Below are 10,134 nucleotides of genomic sequence, written 5' to 3' on the forward strand. Positions count from 1 at the left end.
TGACACTATGGTGGTGATGAGAGTGTCTGATATCTCCCTTGGTCCCTCTAGGAGAACAGATCTTAGCAAACCCCTCAAATTCTTCTCCCGCGGGTGGTAGGCAGCTGGAGGCTGAATCTCTGGTGAGGTGCTGTGTGGCATGCATTGAGGTTATGCGTGCTCGTGGTGCTATGAGGGCACACCACGTACCCACCGTCCCTTTGTGAGCTCCTAATTCCTTGTGTAAACTTCTCCTGCCTTGTCGTGTGACCTCACTTTTCCAGCCACAGCCAGAGTTGGCCTGCCATCGGTGCTAAGACCCAGGTCAGCGTCTGAGTGGCCTGGGAAGATATCTCCCTCCACTGTGGTGCTCTGATCTGGATTTGGACTGATTATGGAGACGGCATCTTTGCTCCTAGGGAGCGTGACTTTCAAATAAACAGAAAGAGATGGAGACCAACAGTGTGGCTCTGGGGAAGTGCAGACATACCAGGAATGGAGACAGGCGAAAGCCCTGAGCTAGAGAGAGGACGAGAGGGAAACCGCGAGGCACCCGAACAGCAGACTTCTGGAGCTGCCCTTGAGCTTCTGGCATTGCGGTGGAATCCTGAGTGCTGTTAGGCTTCTTCAGAAGTCTTGCTTGGGGGCATTTTTCCTGCTTCCTTACCACTCGGTATCCTTACAATAAATGCCATTATACAAGGTAATCTGCATATTTTGTTCTTCGTAAAGGAAAAGAGCCAAACACAGGGTCGACCCCTATAATCTGGAGATTAAATGACAGGATAGTTTATTATTCTTTTATAGAAATTAAAGATTCTAACAAAATGCTTACCAGGATGAATCATTATATAGGTTTATGTCGTCTTGTCGTTAGTGATAGAAGCAAAGCATCTAAAATTTCTTCTTAGCATAATTATAAGTAACACCTATTGACGATTATTGAGGCTTATGGTTTTGTTAAACCCGTAAAACATCTAAGAATTATACATAGAAACCGGATAATGCATTTATTTCAATAATAACTCTGGGATTAAAAGTTATGATGTTTTAAAATAGCTCAAGATCTCTTAATTCAGCAGTGTAAATGTTAGAGAGCACTAAGCAGCCCTCTGGAAAGTAAGTTCTTCTATGAGTTAGCGGGTATGGGGCTGGTATCTTTGATTATAATCAGAACAAACAGGTGGACTGCATTTACTGTATTATATTTGTGTTTTGGAGAAACAATGTCATGGCACAATTACCGATCCATTTCCAACAAGAGGAATACGAAATCTGGGACTTCTGAGCCCTCTTATTGTCTCTTCTGACTGTAAAATCAGAATATCGAGTTACAGCGAGGTAATTCTAACGAGGCGAAGTACCTTCATTCTTCAGCCCCTTGAAGAGCACTCTGCTAATGTGATCTCCTCTCTTTAACGTTTCGACCCAAATAGGTGATGACCTTTCTAATGAAACATAAAACCTACAATACGCAACCTTACTAATATATTCTAATGTAACTAGGTCACACAAAAGGCTTAAGTTTGCAATGTCAACTTTTGCCTTTACTAGAATTTCTAGTTATACCAAAAGGGCGTCACCCCTCGCTGTGTCACTATAATCCTACTCCAAATACATAGGAGTCTATTAAATAAAATTTCTAAACATTATCACCCTCTTAAATATAGGAGACTGATGATTAAAAAATAATGAAAGAGTTAAAAGTAATACATTTTTACACATTAGTAACAACCATGCTATATGTAATCATTTATATAATTAAAGACTATTAGATGTATTCTTTTTAAAAAAATTTTTAATTCGAGAGACAGTGAGAGCAAGAAAGCTCACAGAGGGAGAGGGAAAAGCAGACTCACTGCTGAGCAGGGAGCCCGACTCAGGGCTTCATCCCAGGACCCTGGGATCATGACCTGAGCCGACAGCAGACGCTTAATCCACTGAGCCACCCAGGTGCCCCTGTTATATAGATCCTTAAAGAGATATAATTTGATGAATGTATTAAATAGCTCCACGTTTAATGTGCTTTGTAGTTGTCCTCACTAAATGGTTTCCAGGGACGTTGCCCTCCTAGATAAACATCCACAGGGCTGATGTCCTGCAGTGACCACACTTGTCTGTTGAGGTGCTTGCTGAAAACCGACATTTCAGAGTCGCCCCTAGTTCTTTTGAAAAGGTATGAGCCATCTGCCCTATATAGGATTGTCCTATATATATTATATATATATATTATTATTATATGTCATATATATATTATATATATAATATATATATTATATATATATATATAAAGTCACCCAATGACCTCAACGTAGAGTTACTATTTTGCATGAGTTATTATGGGGGGAAGGAAATCAAAGCCCTTTGCATTGCAAGCGTGTGGCTGTGTTCTCTTATCTGGCTCCACATGGCCACTCTAAGCCAAAGTTTCTGGGGCTGCCGCACCCCCCAGAAACCTGACTGGCCCAGGGCTCTCTAGAGATAGCGGGTTGCTTACTTTCCGTGTGGAATGCACGTCACACAGATGACTGTCTGCCAGAACGAAACGGCGCCGACGGAAGTTACTGCAGGTGTGCGATGACCTCCCGCCTTGTGGAGGGGACGGCAGAGCAGGTCCCAGAGGGGCCTCGGAGGGAGCGGGCGGGCAGGTCTGGGGGGGCTTCGCTGCACTGCCCTGCAGGGCGCTCAGCCTGCGCGAGCGGGTGTAGCTGCAGGCACGCCAGCCTCTCCTACTGCACTGAAGAAGAAAGGGGGCGAGGACAGCAGGGAAGGAAAACCAGGGGGAAAACGTATACAAAATTCACCACGTGAATTAGCTGAACCTCTTGTCGCGGGAACTGACGATTTCATGTGAATGTGAATGCCGGGCCGCTCCGCCAGCCTGCAGGAACCGCGCCGCGTCACCGACGAGGTAATTATGAAACCTGCATAGATGGTCACGTAGGAACAAAACAATTGGGAAACTTGTCTCCAGAAAAACATTAAAAGGTCCGCGTTTGTCAGTGAATTAGGGTCTGTTTTCTTCTAACAGCTGCTATTTTGGGAATTCCTCGGAGGATGTTTAAAGAGCAAGTTTTTATATCGAGGTGGCTGCCCCATTGTCGCGGACAGTTGAAACCGGAGTCGGCTATTGAGGGGAGCTAACGGTTTTGGCACTGGTTTTGGGTGTTAAGTATCAACTAACATGTTTATGCCCGCCCTTCAGATGTCCACATACAAAGACCCCTTTCTCTCCCTTCTGGCAAGAATCCAGGCCAATCTTGGAATGCGTAGTCCCCCGCCCATCATTAAGGGCACTGTGTTAATCGTGGGGCTTCATCTGAGAAGCACCCTGGAAAGGAATGCTCACTGACCCACACCATCCACATTTCCGCTGCTGGGGAAATTGCATGCACATGAACGTGGGGTTTTGAAGCAGAACTAAGAACCGATCAAGTTCAAGTTCACTTAAAACTACCTAGAGATTTAATATTTTGGCCAGGCTAATGGATAGGTCATTGAATTGTTGCAACCCGTTAAAAAAATTTGTGTTGTGTTAGAGATGTCTGATACACATCTGTCATATACGTATATCAGATTCGTCCTCACCATTATCTCCATGAAGAACACAGACACTACGTATTTTATTCAGGGATTTGTAGACCCGTCTCAGGCTGCTAAAAAGATGTTCGCCTGATCTCAAACAGTATCTTCAAATTGGGTTTGAGAAATCAGATGATAGCTCTAAGTCCAGCGCTAGAACTGTGCTGGTGTAACTTAAAAAAACCACCACAAAACAAAACATTATTTTCTTTTGTGATCTATTTGGCATCAAAATTGTCTTGATGTTCTATCGGCTTTGCCGAGACTGAAGATTTTAATGAGTTGTACATTTACGAATTTATTAAAACAAAACCTATTGTCAATGGCGAAGAGAAATTTGAATGGTTCTCCTAGCAAACAAATTGCATTGTATTTTTTGGAAAATATAGAAGAAAGGAGTAAATAGTTTCTTTTGTGAATATTGCAGGTTGGACACCTCAACTTGTTGGGGGGAGGAAGGAGTTAAACACAATCTCACATCTAAATTTTTAGGGATTTTTATATCATATACATGATTACTTATTTACTTAAAGTCATGACTTATTTAGGTTACATATAAAGCATTACGGTTTTTCTCAGATGCTTAATTGCTTTTTATGATTCAAAACTATGTCTTGACAACCACCATTCTGTTCTGTCTGTATGAGTTTTGTTTTGTTTTCTTTTGTTTGTTCATTTGTTTTGTTTTTTAGATTGCACACGTAAGTGAAATCATACGGCCTTTGTCTTTCTCTGTCTGACTTCTTTCACTTAATATAATACACTAAAGTTTCATCCATATTGTCAAAAATGGCAAGATTCTGTTTTTTTTATGGCTGAGTAGTATTCCATTCTGTATATACATATATATATATATGTGCATATATATATAATAAATTTAATTTATTATAAATTACAATAACTATATTACATTATTTGAAATATAGTAATATCTTACAATTTATATATATTACATCTTCTTTAGCCACTCAGCCATCTCAGATGGTATCTAGACGTATTGTGCTAATCAATCACATTGTGTGCAAATATCAGATCATTATGCTGTACACCTGAAACTAATACACCTCACTAAAAAAAAATCTCAAATCTTTAGAAAAGCAAAAAAGTTCTCCCCTACATGCCAACTATTTTACGTATTTATGCTGTCCAATTTACATTCTTTCTTTCAAGATATTAGTGCAAGAAAAGAACAGTGAGAACTAGAATAATTTGTTTACTTCTTTAAAAAGTCCTCACACATTAGTTTTATTTATTAATTCCCCAGTTACTTTGCCAGTGTGGTGTCTTTTTCAGGCTAGCACAGGCATGATTCTTCACCCTTCGGGCTGGAACTGTGTTTTTAAAAAATCCTTGGCGACGAGGCCCGAGCTCCTTGCCGGGTGGGACATCTGTCCTGCTTAGTACTGTATGCCTGGCACACAGCTGGCACCCAGTAAATAATTTTTGAATAAATAATTGGATAAAGACCTAAAGACCTTAGTGATTTATGCGAGTGTCGGAGGAAACGTCAGGCCCCGCCCCTCGTCATGTGTGCACTCTGCAGACACCCCAGCGTTTGACAGGCCTACAGCCTGGATAAGGGTCACTTAGGTTTCATGACAACAGGCTACAGCTGCTGGGTCCTTTGAGATCAGGCCACTGTCGCCCTTTGTGCCATTATTGGGAGTAGTCAAACTCACCAGGCCTCCCATTCCTGTTCTCACTGTGGGAGGTAAATGATTTCTACTGGAGAGAATGGGAGAGCAGGGGAGGGGAGGGGGGTAGATGCATCCATTGTTTGTTTCCAGTACTCTCTTCCCCATTCACCTCTGTGTCTCCTCTCTGATCCAACCCCCCCTTTGACTGTAAGGTGGCACCCCACTTCTCTTTGATACTTCTCTCCATTCTCCCTTCATCACTATTCACTATTTAGTCCTCTGGTGTCTCCATAGTCTTGTCACTCCTTGGCATTACTTTAGATTTTTTGCTTCAACTCTGACATTTCAACATCCCATTTTCTGACCATACATATTCCAACATTTTTTCGTTTATCACTCACTGCATTTCTTTTGCAGCCAGGTAAAAACCTTGAAGCCCTTACATTCTAGCTTCTCTCTCTTTTCTTTCTCTTGCTTACAGCCTTTATCCCCTGGCCCCATTGCTCTACACAGCGGCAGAACCTAGCCCTGGTTCAACCTACCTCTTGGCCTCCTCCAGTCCTGCACCAGGCTGCCGTGCCCTATTAGAAGAAGACCACTCGACAAACCAGAAATTTAGTCCTCAACCTTGACGCTCTTTGCCCACTCTCCCCTCCTCCCCCTCCCCCAGCTCTTCCCTAAATACCTCCGAAGTTTGTCCTATTCTCATTTTGCTCACTGCCATGCCCTTAGACGAGGCTGCTATTACTTTTCACCCACGTGGCTGCACTAGCTACCTGGTCTTGCTGCCCTCTCTCTTGTCTTCCTGCTAGCCAGGCTCCACACAGCGGCTATAACGTTCTTTACACATTTTGAATAGGATCAAGAAACTTCACTTCTAATACCATCTAATGGCTCCCTGGTTAAAGGCAGAATCCAAAGTTTTAAAGATGGTGTGGCCCTGTGTGGTCTGGTTCCTATCCATGTTCTGATTTTCCCTCCTGCCTCTTGCTCTCTTTCCTCTAACTCCAGAAGTGATTTTTTTTTTTTTAATGTTGTCTGTTCCTTTACTGTTATCCTCTCCACTACCACTACCAAAACCAAGTAGGGTCGTGGTTTCCTTTCCCCGGAAGGTGCTACCTCATTCCCAGGCAGATGAGGGAGGATAGGTTCTCCCTCCCCCAGCTTGGAGCCAGGGAGGGGAAGTGACACGTGGTGATGGACGGATGGAAGGCACGATAGACGGACAGGAAGGGCCAGAGAAGGTCGGGTCAGGAAGGGGCTACTCCAAGCAAAGCCCTACCTTTCCCATCGGCCTCTGGGGGTAGGAGAGGCACTACTGACCATCAGAGCCAGGGCGGTGCCTAGCGGGCCACAACCCTTTGTGGGGTAGTCCAGTAAGCATCGTGTGTTCTCAGCACTGCTGGTGCCTGGAGTTCCAAGGCACAGACACCTCTTGGTCCTCTTGGCCTTGGTTCCCCCACAAGCCAATAGTGGCAGGAAGGGGTACACGGGGAAAGTGGCTTCTGCCCCGGGAGCCTCACAGGCCAGCCTGGGGTGGAGGGAGCTGGATCTGAGGAGTGGCTGACCCACACATCACGGGTGCTCTTACCGGGTGGCACCCCCTGGAAGAGGGCATCTAGATCCCTGAGCAGCCCTGGGGGGTCATGGGTTTCAGGAGTCTCCCCCCAGTGGGCTGAGCTTGTTGAAGGTGGGCACTGGGGACAGGATGTGGGCGGTAGCGGAGCAAGGGCGTCACCGCATTGGGAGTGTAGGTGGCAGTAGGGGGTGGATAGCTGCCCCCGAGGGGAGGCCCCGCAACTCCCACTGGACATCCCCCAGGGTCTGGGGTATCCTGCGGTAAGCAGAGGGGCCAGGCTCTGTGTTCAGGGGAGAGGGGTGAAGGGTGAGGGCCTGCTGGTTCCCCCCTGGGTAGTCTCCCTCTTTGCTCTCCTGGCCCCAGGGAGGGACAGAGGGGCCACAAAGTCCCCTCAGAGGGTAGGGCTGGAGCGGGCACTCCCTCCTCCCTACGCGCCAAGCACCTGCCCCACCTGGGCCACTCCGTGGTGCCCCCATCCTAAGGTTGCCTAGCGGACACGATGCTGAGGCCCTCACTGGGCGGTGGCTATGGACCGGGCCACCAGGAGGGCCAGCCGTGCAGCACGCAGGGGCCCAGGTCCTTGGCGACAGCTCCCCGCATGCCCCTGCAATGCCAGCACTGGCACGGGGCTGTGTTCTGCAGCCAAGTCACGTAGCCCAGGATCAGGCTCACGGCCACCGACTGCTCACAAGTTGCCCTTGGCCTGGGGCTTCACAGGCTTTTTAGGCACCTTGTGGCAGCATCGGAAGCAAGGTTGGAGGAGAGGTTGTAGCAGATGGAATCCCTCCAGCGCTCGTGGTCGTCCCTGAAGATGGGGACCGGGACCTGGACCCTACGGATGATCTGGGCCAGTTGTAGCCTGTGGGAGGGTGCGGCCTGGGTCACCAAGGCAATCATGGCCAAGGGGGTGTGGGGGTCTTTGCAGGCCACAGATTATCTCGTTCCTCCTCTCTGGAGGCTGGGAGGACAACACTGACCCCGACCAGGAGGCCCCAGGCGTGGTTTGCTGCAGCGCCCCATGCAGGGGAAGCAAGCAACATGCGCAGGGGCCAGCTGGGGGGGGGGGCGGGGAGCAGGGCGCAAGGCTGTGGAGCGCTGTGGGGACAGAGGGCTGGGGGCCTGAGGCCGCCTCAGGTGCTTTTCAGTTCTGCAAATACGCCATGCCCTCTCTTCCCTTTGGGAACTCTCTCTTTTACCCTCCTCTCTACCCTCCCACCTCCAGCTTTATTTCTCCAGGTGACGTCCTACTCATCTTTCCAGTTTTTGTTTACTGCTTCAAGGAATTCTTCTCTGAGATTCCCTCTCCCTCCAACAATATCTGACTCGCACACACGACAGCCCCTCTAGGCTAATACTCAGAATACCGTATTTGAATTGCTTATTCGTCCCCATCTCCCACTATTTCATGAAATCCATGAGGGCAAGGGCTCTCTCTGCCCTGTTCGCTGTTGTGCTCCCAGTGCTTAGGACAATGCCTAGAATATACTAAGGGGTAAATCATTACTTGTAGCAGAGAGTGTAGGGTGATGGGAAAGTAAATGACCAGGAACCAAACTGCCTGGGTTCAAATTCTGAGGCTGCCCATTACTTGCTGTATCATCTTGGATAAGTTACGTAACTCTCTACATCCAGCTTCTTATCTGTAAGATAGGGATTAACAGCGCTTCCCCTGATGTGGTTGTTGAGAGCACGGAATTAACACACGGACTGTATTCAGAGCAACACCTGGCGCAGTAAACACCCAAGGGACTCATTTGTCAGCCTACTGAATGCGGCCATTAAAAAATCATAGGAATCTTATCTACCTGTCTTCCCATCACCTATCCATCTGTATCTAGAGCTGTATCTTTAGCTGAAAATGGCCATTTCTTTACACACCTTTATGAACCAGTTGTGCATGTTAAATTGAAACAGTGACTCAATTAGTCGAACACATTCCCCATTTGAATAACGTAAACATCAACCTGGAATTTCATCTTTTTTTTTCCTGTCTGTTCTTACAGTGATCTCACCCAGCATCACCAGCAGTGAATTTGGCTACCGTGCTGGCCATGTCTGCGTTTATATCCATCTCTACAACCTGGCATTATCAGGCTGACTGCATTCTCAAATTAGAGCTTTCCTTAATTTTTAGAGGCTTGAAATGGTCCTTCATCTACACAGAGTGACCTGAGGCAGAGGCAGTCACACCATTTTTCCAAGGAGAAGGAGATTTCCAAACATCTTTTATAAGCAGGAAAATAGAAGCTTAGAAAGGCCTAGTCATTTGTCCAGAGACATGTATCAGTGAATACTAAAACCAGGATAGAGAGCCGGCATTCTGTGGCTCTCTTGAATTCACAATAAAACATTACAATATGTTATTAGGAAAGAAAAACTCAAGTATGAGAACAGAAAATATGGTATTCTTTTTGAAACTATGACTATGAATTTATGCCACACTGGTCCCATTTTCTCGTACGGTGAAAAGCATCAGTGTGGGTATGTACGTCTATACGTACACGTATGTTTCCCTCTTCCTCCCCTCTCGGTCCCTCCCCCTACCTATCTGTAGATGTAAATACGGTACCGCCCGTGCAAATACAACGAAGCACTGGAGAAGACGGTAAATAACAGCTGCTAGTTCTTCTAGTTGCTCTGGGGCCAGAATTCTGTTCAATTTTTACCTTATCTCTTTGGAGAGCGAGGTGCAAATCTTTCGTCTGTGTCCTCGGTGGCCTGCAGTCTTAAATCCTAGGTTCGGCTATGTGAGCAGTGCTCGTTTTCCTTCTTTCCTTTTCACCCTGTGAATCTTCTGCTATGATGCCCCCTCCACCCCGGAGGACGCTGCTTCCTAACTGCTTTCTCATTAGTCTTGGGCAATCTAGCTTCTGGCTTTTTCACTGGATGTACAAATAACAAAAGTCACCTGTGGTCCTCTGACATTTTCTTAGCTGTGATTCACCTTGCAATGTCTTTCTAGGTAATGCTGTGCATCAACTCTCCGTCGTCGGAAGACACCCCGGCTGTGTGGCAAGGAGCCTGCGCTGCTCCAGGTCACGTCACCCTGGTTCTCTCCTGCTTTGCCCTTCTCAGCTTCGCCATTGGCTCTACTTCCTTCTTGCATGTTCGACAAAGGACTCACCAAATTGAAGCCTCTTCTTTTTCTTCTCTAATCTCTGCACTTGGAGCGTTCCATTCTCCAGTTTGTGCTGAGCTGCACGAAGGGAGGAACTCTCTCTTAGTCATTCTTCTGTATCTATTCCTCATACGTGCACAACACCTGGGTCATGGCAGGTGCTCAGAGAGGTCTGTTGCCTTGCACTTAAGCTGTGCGGATGATTCCAAAATTTAAATCAATAACTGACTTTCTCAACC

General features: G+C 46.5%; 1 pseudogene; it reads right to left on the bottom strand.

Moving 5' to 3' along the window:
* The window catches only part of LOC113264701 (forkhead box protein H1-like), a 44,998-nt pseudogene extending 35,115 nt beyond the window's left edge, over positions 1-9,883 (bottom strand).
* Positions 9,884-10,134: the final 251 nt, after the last annotated feature.

This window comes from Ursus arctos, unplaced genomic scaffold (genome assembly GCF_023065955.2).
Source record: "Ursus arctos isolate Adak ecotype North America unplaced genomic scaffold, UrsArc2.0 scaffold_13, whole genome shotgun sequence".
NCBI classification, from domain to species: Eukaryota; Metazoa; Chordata; class Mammalia; order Carnivora; family Ursidae; genus Ursus; species Ursus arctos.